The sequence below is a fragment of the Centruroides vittatus genome, unplaced genomic scaffold (genome assembly GCF_030686945.1).
Source record: "Centruroides vittatus isolate TY-2023 unplaced genomic scaffold, ASM3068694v2 contig_796, whole genome shotgun sequence".
Lineage (NCBI taxonomy): Eukaryota > Metazoa > Arthropoda > Arachnida > Scorpiones > Buthidae > Centruroides > Centruroides vittatus.
The window spans coordinates 698,915-711,326 of NW_027122513.1; the positions used below are offsets into that span (position 1 = coordinate 698,915).

The 12,412-nt window shown below is 33.9% G+C and overlaps 1 protein-coding gene across 6 annotated transcripts in view; it reads right to left on the reverse strand.

Annotated features, from left to right (window-relative positions):
* LOC136981825 (neurexin 1-like) overlaps positions 1-12,412 on the reverse strand; it is a 191,201-nt gene that overhangs the window by 160,022 nt on the left and 18,767 nt on the right. For 3 of the 6 annotated variants that reach the window (XM_067278199.1, XM_067278200.1, XM_067278194.1), the window contains exon 2: positions 1,906-2,009. The exons of 2 other annotated variants lie outside the window; for them this stretch is intronic. The gene's annotated coding sequence lies outside the window, so the exon portion shown is untranslated. Of the gene's footprint in view, positions 1-1,905; positions 2,010-12,412 lie in introns of those variants that run through there. One more of the 6 variants, XM_067278197.1, reaches the window with a different exon arrangement.

Consider the following 12,412-nt stretch of genomic DNA (forward strand, 5'->3'; position numbering starts at 1 on the left):
TATAATATATATATTTTTAAAAATTTATATAGAAATTGTAAGAAAGTATTTAACGTTTTTCAGTAAAATATATTTAAATTTGTTTGTTTTTTTTCTTGTGGTAAGATAAAATTAAAGGTGCAGTATTATATTTAAGGGAATTTCTGTGTAGATGTTTATTTTGATTGTTATTTAATGCGAGAATCGAATAAAAGAGAAGAATGTCGATAAATTAAATTTCTTATAGTTAATCTACATTTCTAATTAAAATTTACAAAACATTGTTTAAAACAATTATTTCGAAAAGTAAGTAAATAAAGTAGTTGTAGAAGGAAAATTATTTATAACAGTAGTCAATATATTATATTGGTTAAAAGAACAATTTAAAAATTTAGAATCACACATCATTTCTTGAGTATTTATATAATTTGTCTCCTTCTATAAATAAATAAATACATTATCTATATTAATAAATAAGGAAAAATATTTTATAGATTTTTTAAATGCTTATAAAAATTTAATTATAAGCACTAATCAAAATTTATATATAAAATAAGAAAATCAATTATTTACCGAGGAAAATAAATTTTTTAGACGTGCAATTGTTGAGTAAAAGAAAAAAAATCAATTTTCACAATATATATATATATAAGAATATCAGACACAAACCTACAAATAAGGCCTAAATTCCTTGAAAGGTGAACAGTTTTTGAAACATTAAGGATTCTTTAGATGAAGCATAGCAGGATAAAAGTATTACAGTTGGAAAAGACTATCGACACCTCAGGGGCACAAAAAGGAAAAGAAAAATCTCCGGGTAATAAAAGTACTCCCTCTCGACATCTATAATCCTCGTTCTAACTCGGAACTGAAATTAGGCTTAAGACGGGTTGTAGGAGTTCGATCGTAAAAAACAGCCGTAACTGTCAGTTGTAAAATCGGCAACCGAAGTACTTATGATAGACGACTGATACCCGGACAACCGGAGTATATGGCATCATAATCGCCATTCGGCTCCAGGCTCTACGCTTCTTGCTCCTTTGCATTATCCCAGAAAGGAAGAGAAAGAAGAACCTGTTTGACACTCTCCTCTGTTAATGAGCATTCCTAACAGAACCGCCTCTCCACAAAGATAATTTTATATGCTAACTGGCTCGTCCACGAAAAAAGCCGGCCCATTGTTTCCGGCAAATTTGGTTTCAAAAATTAAATTAACAATATTTTTGCTTTTATTTTAACAAAGAATGTACGAATAAATCTTATTAATTGTATTTAAGATTTTTAAGAAGGCAATCGACGATTTTAAAGGTGTTTTTTTTTAATTTGATAATATTTTGAAAATTATTTATACATCTTTTTTTCGTGTAGGAATTTTTGACAAATAAACATTGTAGAACAGTATCCAAGTAAAACTATTAAATAATTTAAACTTAAACATTAAAAAAAAATTTCTTATAATTATTTATGCTTGTTTTAAATTTTGTTCACAAACTTATAAACTGTTTTAACGTTAATAATTCAAATCATAAACGATTCAAACATCAAACGAATACATGCAAAAATACCAGCACGCAAATAACCCAGTTACAAATGTATATGTGGTTTTACAGTGTATAAATTTAGCCATACCAAAATTATACTACACGTGTTCATATTACATATTAAGATATGTGAAAGATAAGCAAAAATTTAAAGCATTTAGATCATGTTTCAGTAAAAGTATTTCATTTCGAAACTGCAATTGTTCTCGGTAGACTGTAGGATTCATCAAAGTACTTATGTACGAGTGTAGTCTATATAATTTAGAGCCGCGTAGTTAGATGTAGCTTAACACTGAAATGTTCAAAATATTTTTTTTTATATAGAAACATAATAAAACCATAATCCTATCAAAGTTAATCGACAGTCAAGTTATAGGTATCTCACCTGTTCCACACCTGTCAGTTAGGATCTACCTGAAATCACATCATCCCTCTTTTATTGATCCACTTCTATTTTTGGCTCTCAACTTCCACGATAATGTGATTAAACTGAAAACACAATCGCTTTTGATTATTTTTACAGAAAAAATATATATGACCGATCATAAAAACAATTTTCTTCCGTCTATTTATTGAAATTATCATTATTAAATTCTGCAACATTTTACATCTTTGAAAATTTTATATTTTATATCTCGGTTATCCTTTAAATAAATTTAAAAAGTAACGACGGATGTTACAGATCTATCAATAATACTAATTCAAAAGATCAAGCGTTGACAATGACAATGATAATAAATACAGAAAAAAGTTTATATATTATAAAGAATCATGTAAAATTTAAAATAAAGATCTTAATGTTGAAAAAAAAAATGTTCAGAAAATATCGAAAAAGAATTTTTTTTTTTTATATATATTTTTTAATATAAAAATTCTATTCAGAAATGCGTTTACAGCAATATTCTGCATCCATGAAAACACGTACAGTACTGTGTATATTTGATTCGATAGAAGTATGGATGTTCTTTCTCTATAATCGAATATAATAGAAAAATTGATGAATATTTCAAGCGGTTCATGAGATATAACATCCAGAAATATATCTATCTAATATCTCTATAAATTAATAAAAATTAAAAGTTTTTAATGCATTTTATCGTGTTAAAAATGCAAAAAAATTGATTAGAATCAATAAATAATATCTTAATATCGATTAAATTATTTGGCAATTTGATTTTTCGCATATTACATTGTTTAAATATTTCTATCTTTGTATGTTTTTCTGTTTAAACAAGATTAAATATGAGAATTGTGCCATTCATTGTTTTGCTGTTGTTTCTAAAATTAATAATTTAAAAAAAAAATGTTTTTCAAATAATCTCTATTTAAAAGTACGAATATATGTCATATAAAATACTATATTTACTACGTAAAATTTAATTTTAGTACAATATGTTATTTAAAAAAATCAGAAAAGGTCTTTTGAAGCTGCATGTGTCATTTATGGTTTTCCTTCGATCAACCATCACCCATTTAGCGAACGATTATAATCATTTAAAATCGGGTAATTATCGAAATAGATTAAGATAATTTCTGAGAAATCTGTATGATTTCTTATAAATCGATTTTTCCTACATGTAGATATCGTGTGAAGTGCATTTATATCTTGAAAGCAAAAGTCGAGATGGAATGTCAATGATGGAAGTTTGAAGGTTGACGAAATGACGGCTCGCATCTTCACACCCTCTTAACTCTTCAAATACATCAAGTCCCCGTTGATGATCGATTGGTAGGACCGGTCATTCGTGAAAACTTCGTGCTTCTTATCTGTATTGCTCAGAATTCGTTTTGCTTCGACGAAACTAAGTTTAGTCCCGATGGACCTCATTAGAGCAACGTCCAAACCAAACACGCAGTTTACCAATCCCAAGTCACTCTTTCCATTTTTGGTTTGTCAGAAGATAATGGACATTCGATATTTTTTTCTCCTGTTAAATAGAAACTCGATACAGAAACAAATATTTGAAGCTCGTCAAAATTGCTTTTTATCTTTCAAATTAATTTCTCCACCCTCCCATCACGTATTGAATTTTTAATGTTGTTGTTTTTTTCCTCATATTCGATATTAAAAAGTAATCACAATAATAATTAATATTTTAATTTCTTCAGTTTTTTTAAGTTGTTCGGGAATGAATTTTTGAATAAATTAAAATGATTAGATTAAAGTCAAACGTTTAAAAAAATTGGAAAAAATTTAATTTTAATAAAACAGAGAGAAAGAGTTATAAAATAAACATCGAATAAGCTATAAAATGGCCGAATGCGATTTAAAATATCCTCGTTTAATAACAAAGTAGCAGAAAATAGCAAACGTGGACTCATTATGTAAAATCAGGTTGTTTCCAAGAAATGTTATCTGGAGTTACGACTGGAAATAAAATTAGACAGCTGCTTTTAAAATCATTTTCAAGGAACAGAATGTGAATCAATAAGTGTATTTTACCTATTTTATATATATATACTTACGTAAATTATTATTTTAAATAATAAAACAAAATTCCGGCTTAAATTATGAGTGATGAAATACGAAAATAGATTTTTTTTTGTCTTTTTCTTAAAAACAAAAATAACTTTATAAAATTCATTTTTATTTATTTTAGTTTCGGTAATTTAAAAACATTTTTAAAAAAGTAAAGGAAAACGGAAGTAAATTTTACCAAATGTCAATTGGAAATATTTTAAGAAAATTATGTGGTGAATACAATATCCTTTTCCATTTGCATTATCGATATTTATAAATGATTCTGTTGTTATTAAATATTACAGGAAACAATTATTTGATTGTCGGCCATTAATTTAACGTCTTTGGTAAATTATATTAAGAGAGGTACCGAATGACTTATGTAATTCATCCTTGATCTTTGACTCAATTAGCATATTTCCAACTCCTTTTGTGAAAAATGATATATAATGCAATAATATAAATGATGATAGAGAATAGCGAAATGCAAAGAGAAAAGGATACAATTGAGACAAAGTATATCTCAACTGTGTGACATTTACTGTCTGGAAGTGATCCTAACGTGCTCTATTACTCGGCCATCTCTCAGATCTACAATCTCACTAAACCTATTTGTTCTTTCTTCTCCCAAAAGATCGTCGACTTCTCCTTCTCTAATATCATAACCTGCAATGAACGATTGCTAATCACTTCCATAATTCTCCTCTTTTTTTACTTATATTTTGCCTTATCAGAAACATCAATTTCTATTTTTAACGACACTAAAATGAAGAGGAGCGAAGAAATTTGAATTCTATTTATCATTTGTAGAGGTAATGTATTGCATGTAGTTTCGAAAAATATTGCGTGATTCCAATCATTTGTTCCTCATGAAATCTATTTGTATCAATATAACGTATGAGTGATATGGAATACCCTTAGATACCAAATAACCTGACAATGAATGATATATATATATATATATATATATATATTTCTTTTTAGTAACGCAACGTGGACTATTGATTTTAAAAAATTGAGTTACGAATTCTGAGTTAGGAAATTATTTATCGTTAAATATTCTTTAATGTTATTAATACATAAAATTTTATAAAATATATATATCAAATTGATTCCAAGCGAATAAATTTATGAGTAAAAGAATTTTAAATAAAAATTTTATGAAATACATTATCATTCATCATCATTTTTTAAAGAATTAATGCATCTAAATTCATTTTTATACATTTAAAAGTGTATAAAAAATAATACATATCTATTTTAATTAAAATTTTATATTATAATATAATAGAAATTTTATTATTTTAAGCATTAATATATATATATGTTATATAAACTAGATTTAATATTTAATAATTAACGTGTGTTCTGATCTCGATCTTTGAAATTTTGAATTAGAAGTAAGTTTTTAATATTGTAAAAAATTAAATTTATTTATTAAAAAATATCTGAAATGTTGCTATAAATTAGAAAATATGCTAATTATTGTTAATTTTCCTAAATAATAAAGCATAAAATATAAAATTTTATATGAACTTTTATAGTTTTATTTGCACAGTTTGTCTGAGATCCTACGCTTGGTGTGTAATTTATGAATAGTTAAATTTATTAATGCTATAAAATTGATAACAATTTAGTTAATCGATAAGTGAATACGTAATCGAAATCGATGAATAAAGATATTTAGGCATATTATTTTAAATTTATATAAATTGCGTGTGAGAATTTCACAGTCAAATATTAATTATGGTACCAGACTGACTGATAAGGTGACACCAAAGACAAATAGAGGTGAAAGCAATTTAATTAAAAGCATTACTTTTTTCTTGTTACGTTTGTAGCATATTAAAAGAATTATATTTTGTTTTAAAACAGGAATACAATTTTATTCGATAAAATAAAACTCACGAAATTATATTTGCTTAAGTAATTATAAATGTATTCAAATAATAATTATTTTTACTTCAAAATAATTGTAAAGTTGCAAAGTAATCATTAATAAATTTAAAAAATATATATATAATTTATATTTACAAGTCAAATTTTAATTTTAAGCATTTCAAATATGCTTTAAAAAATGGGTTTTCCTAACACTTAGATATATTTTACGCTTATCGAAAGCCCAGTTTATCTTAGTGAAAATTTATATATAACTTTTTAAATCGCTATTTTCGGGTATTCTTAACAAAATACATTTTAACTGATATCAAAGCTTTGAAAATCCGAAAGGATTCCTTTTGACTTATCAATGCTTACCTATCTTTTCAGAATAAATATGTTTATAAGTATATTTCTGGATTTCTAATGTTTGCAAAGAGGATATTAGTTAGGATATGGAATACTTTATCCTTTGAGACAATATTTTACTTTTATACTTCATTTCGGAAACGCTTATCAATACTTCTAACGCTTACTGCAATCAAAATCCTTTCACAGCTAGATATAAACTTACGTACAGCATACATTTTTAAAAGAAAAATCAATTAAAATTTCTAAATTTTCCAAGTAAAAATATAAAAATCTGAATTAAATATTTAAAATGAAATTTTTATAGAAATAAAATAAATAGGATGTACTAAAAGAAAGCAAATATTTATCCGATTTTATTTATAATAATCTCTAAGCATTTTATTCCGAAACTATTTACTTTGAAAATACCAAGAACAAATCATGCCATGAATGTTTTATTAGCGCGATAACTGTTTTTTTTTTTTTTCTTTTTTTCCAACATCTCACAAAGAATTCAAAGGAGAAGTGAAGGACACCCTTCTCCGAAATCACATTACCTTGGACAAAATAATATCGATCGAAATTCTAACCAACAGATTTCATTTTTGACCATGACAAGTAAAGCACTCCGCTCTAAGAAGTCTTACAAAAGGCATTTTTATCATAAATAACTTTCTAATCTGCTTTTTTCAGAATAAACATTTTTAGATGAGGTTCTTCTCTCTTTTTATAAAACTTTAAATGTTCTATAAGTCTTGCTGGAAATTTAAAAGAATTCAATTTCTCGAAATATTTTTATTTTATTTTATTTTTTTAATAAAACTTTTACAGAATCAATATAAAAATTCTATAACGTGCCTTTATAATCGAACATATATAAAGCGTAAATTGTACAGTAGATGTAATTCTTGAGTAATGTTCAAAATAACCACTCAGTCGGTTTTACGAAAAACACAAATTTTATATTTACAGTAAATGTACAAAATAATCCAAATTAGAGTTACAACTAATTATGCACAAACACTAGTCTGAACAACAACCGACTATTCCCGTACAAATTCGTCGAAAGAACTCCTTACGAACAAACAGACTTGTAATTAACAAACCCTCCGAGTCAGGAACAAGTTCGTACACAAACACGTAACTTCAAACGAGAGAGTTAGTTAGCACCTCGATAACGACGATCTCCCTTGATCCGATCCGATCACCTCCGATACGATCACACCATCCCAGCCGATCGCGATACGAACTTAAATAGTCGACGGCGTTCGAACCCTGCTCCAATCAAATTTGAATGTTCCCGCAACGGCCGCCAACGGTCACTTCCCGCCGGCCAATCGTCCGATGGTTGACGATTCGAAACTTAACGGTTCTTCCCACGGAAGTTCCTAACGGTCGTTTCCAACGGCCGATCCTAACGACTTTTCCGTTATGACAGTTCGTTATAACAAACAGGTGGGAATCGCGCGTCTTGGCGATTCCATACCTTACACCTCCGCGGCCAAGGATCAAACTGAGCTTAGCCCAAGCCTGTTTGATCCAACAACACTCAGCAATTTTACAAATGTCCGTTCGTGCGGACTGACCCTTACCTCCGGTACAACCGGGCAAACTCGCTATAACCCGCGCACAGAGATGCCTCGCGATAGTGTAGGACCCCTTGGATCCCCGAGACCTATCCGCGCGGGTCCCCCTACGAGGAGGTCGTCCCCGTCGCCTTCGGCGCGTCATCCGGTTTTGTGGGTCACCAGATGTCGCTCGGCCCTTCTCACGGAATTTGGGTTTCTTACCGCGAGCTCGGTTGTGCCCGTTGTCCGTCGTTTTCCGGACCGGCGATATGCCTCCCTCCGGACTTAGCACGTGTGTGGGTAGTTCCGATTGGCCACTGGCCGCGCCCGCCGTGGCCCGAGACCTCCGGGTCTCTTCACCGCTGTGTTTTCTTTGAACCCGAGTGACTGTCGCCACGATCACGTTCGCCTGTTGCCCAATCAATCCGGCCAAGTCGTCCACGGAATAACACTCCTTCGTAGCATCCAGAGGTTCATCCCGTGTCGTATTCGGTAACCCTAGCAGCGGTTCGCTAGTTTCCCCGATCGCTCGTCTTTGGTCATCGGCGTGTTGCGCCAACTGAGTCGCGGGTTCCCGGCCGATATCTCCCAAGTCGATTATTTCCCCGACGCCACAATTTTGACCCTGAGGCGTCCCAGCTACCCCATTCTTTACTGCTCTGACTCCCGGCCTCCCTTCATCAGCGTCCTCGCCCTCCAGTTTCCTGTTCGCGGCGGGTCGTTCGCTTCGGCTATCCGATTCGCTACCGGAATATCTCCTCGCAATAGGAGTCGCGTCCCCTGCTTTATTTTGCTCAGACTGCGCCCTCCGCTGCCGCTCTTGTGTCTGGTCAAGCGGTCCTATGACCATCCCCCAGTTTTTGTCGTCGGGCGGCTCTCGTTTAACCCCCTCGCTTGCTTCCATGAACATCCCCACTACCGCACTTAATATACTCTGCTCCTCAGCTAATTCCCTTTTTCTTGCCTCGAAATCCGCTTTCTCTCTCGCTTCTACCAGCGCTCGGAAGTCCCTTTCCGTTAAGAGGGCGTCTGTCGCTTTCCCTAACCTATTGGTGATCGCACACGTCACCCGTGCCGATCCTGGCGTTTCTTCGCGTCCTTCCTCCCACAATCCAAGCGGCACTGACGCTAAGCCTGCCTCTACCTGGTGACCGAAGGCTCCCACTAACCGTGTCTTCCCCCTCGTTTCTGTCACCGCTGGTACCCTTGACTTCCTCAAAACTGAAATTTCGGCTCCCGAGTCGACTATAGCTGACAAACAACTTCCGCCACAGGCCAACTTAACTCTGCGTAGCGAATCGTCGGCTTCCGGTTGGTCGTACGTTGTCACTCTTGCCACTAAACGTTCGTTCGGTCGGGATGGCTCGTTTGCAGGTGCTAACCTCGCCCGGTCCGGCTCGCTGGACCGCTTCCGCTTGGGGCAGTCCCTCCTCCAGTGCCCCATTTTACCGCAAACGTGACAACTATTCCTCGTGTGTTGCTCGGGCGCGCCCCGTGTCACGGGCTTCGATTCCCTTGACGGTTTCCCCTGTTGTTCCCGCTGCCGTCCAGATTCCCTGTCTAACGTTAGTTCGCCGCCCGTCGCTTCTGCAAATTTCTCTATATGCTTAGCTAGAACCGCGGGTTTGCTCCACCCGTTCCCTTCTTGCAGTATGACGTATTTCCTCGCCTCGGGGGGCAATAGCGTCTTTAGGTGGTCCGCCACAGTCAATTCTACCAGGTCCTCTACCGTCCGCACCTCCCTACTGTCTACGTAGTAACCGTATAAATCCTTCAGGCGCGACGCAAACTGCGGCCACGTTTCTTCTGGGAAGCGCGCTGCCCGCCTAAACCCCTTTAAGTATTCCGCGGGGGAGAGCCTCAGCTCCTCAAGGACGAATTCCTTCAGGGAAGGGTAATGTTTAATTTTCTCCGCTGGCAATCTAGCCAGCGACGCTCTACACTTTTCGGACAATGCGCCCAGCACTATCTTCCCCTGTGCTTCCGCCGGAACCTCATAAGTCTCTAAGATTACCTCTACCAAGCGGAACCACGAAGGCACTGCCTCTTCTTCCTCCGGCATCTTCGGTAGAGCCCCCCTTACCCTACGGGCGTAATCGTCAAAACTCGCTTTGCCGAGACCGTCCTCACTATTCCGGGACCCGTGTGCTAACCTATCCCGTTCTAACTGTATTTCTGCGATTCTCTCTTTGCTTGCCGCCTCGATTTTCGCGAGCTCGATCCGCAACTTCAGAGCTTCGAGGTCGTCTCCTGACCCGCTTGTCCTACGCGACGTTTCCTGCTCATCATCCTCCCAGTCCCTAGCCTCTAGCTGCCGCGATTTCGCGCGTCTAGGCATCTCTGTGTGCTAGCGAGAAACAAAAAAATTTACCTGGGTCTAATTGCTGGTGATGTTCTGTACGTCCGTCTGCTTCTCTGTCGTAGCTCAGTTCTTCCGATTCTTTGGAGTATAATCCAGGATAATCCAACGTAATCCAAAGTATCCAAAATATCCTGTCGAGACTGCGCCAGTAATGTTCAAAATAACCCACTCAGTCGGTTTGACGAAAAACACAAATTTTATATTTACAGTAAATGTACAAAATAATCCAAATTAGAGTTACAATTAATTATGCACAAACACTAGTCTGAACAACAACCGACTATTCCCGTACAAATTCGTCGAAAGAACTCCTTACGAACAAACAGACTTGTAATTAACAAAACCTCCGAGTCAGGAACAAGTTCGTACACAAACACGTAACTTCAAACGAGAGAGTTAGTTAGCACCTCGATAACGACGATCTCCCTTGATCCGATCCGATCACCTCCGATACGATCACACCATCCCAGCCGATCGCGATACGAACTTAAATAGTCGACGGCGTTCGAACCCTGCTCCAATCAAATTTGAATGTTCCCGCAACGGCCGCCAACGGTCACTTCCCGCCGGCCAATCGTCCGATGGTTGACGATTCGAAACTTAACGGTTCTTCCCACGGAAGTTCCTAACGGTCGTTTCCAACGGCCGATCCTAACGACTTTTCCGTTATGACAGTTCGTTATAACAAACAGGTGGGAATCGCGCGTCTTGGCGATTCCATACCTTACATCTTGTTATAAATTTAATAGTTTATATCTAAGGAACGGTATGCTTTGATAAAATAATTTAAATGATTATAACTTATTTTCTATACATTTCGGGCATTAATAGGAAGGATTCATGCGTAGGATTATATATAAGATTTCTATAGGTTGATACTATAAGGAGCAATTATTAGGAAATTTATAAGGAATGGCATGAAATAATATAACGTTTAAACAATTATAAGCTGTATAATATATCCTGAATCCTGAAAAATTGATAAAAACATAAGGAAAGAAATTTTTAAAATCGATCCAATAAAAATAATCGATGAAAACATCAATTTGCATCTTCATTTCTGTAATTAGTAAGAGAAATATTGAAGAAAATCATTATTTTTAGAAAAATTGTACAAACATTAAGATAAAATTTTACACACATCAATGAAGGATTTATTATTTATGACCATAAATTATTCATAAACTAACACGGTTTAAATTTTTACATTATAAAATAATAATAACATTTTTTTTAAGTCAAACTGTATCTAGTACGTGTCAAATGCCAAAACCTATATATCAATTTTTTATCACTTGATCGGATTGTTTTCTTGCATGACAATAAAATCTGGAAAAGAAGCGGCACTGACAGCAGTAAATGACATTTCCAGCATATTGCACAGCACATATATGATAACATTGTGAATCTATGCTGTACCGAAACTAAAGAAAATCTGACATTTTTGACAACTCGATAACATATATATATTTATTTATATTGTTTAGATATATGTAGGTAAGAGGAAACCCAAGGAGAACATTGAATAATTTATGTAATACTGATGTATATACGTATTACTAATTAGAGAATCGAACAGGATTTATCGGGCACTCAAAAGTGGAGTCTCGTCAGGTACTTCCTTAATTGTATTTCAATTAGTACACAATTACTGCTTAATTAACATTCAGTTAACGAGAAAAGAGTAATTATCCACTGTTTTCGGAAGGTAAACTTAATGTACGGAAATGATTTTGATTATTCAATACGGATTGATGTAAGTAGACCAAGTTGTCACAACATAAATATGAATCCTCCCGCTACAATCTTTTATCTCAGAAAAATGAATAAATTGATATTCATTTATACTTTTAAATATCAATTTAATCGATCGAGAAAGAAAAAGAAGGAAAATATATTTAGCGATTCTAAACGTACAGAGCATTCGACATTCTGAATAATTTTCTTTCTTTCTTTTTGTGTCTTGTTTCGCAGCCAATTTTTGTTTCAGAAAATTTACTTTAACTCCCTCCTGTATCATACAATTCATAAAAAAATAACCTATCCTTATGGGAATCCTGATTTAATTTCAATCTCGCACCGCTCTGAACACACATAAAACATAATGAGTAAAATGCAAGATTTATTAAGAGATATAATTTTCTTCTTCTTCTTTTTATGTATCTTTTTCGTCACTTAATTACAGAAATAATGGTAAAAAGTCGAGAGGGAAATTTATGTCATTTTTCTAAATTTAATCATATCTATTTGGTTCTTAGCCAATAATTCTTTA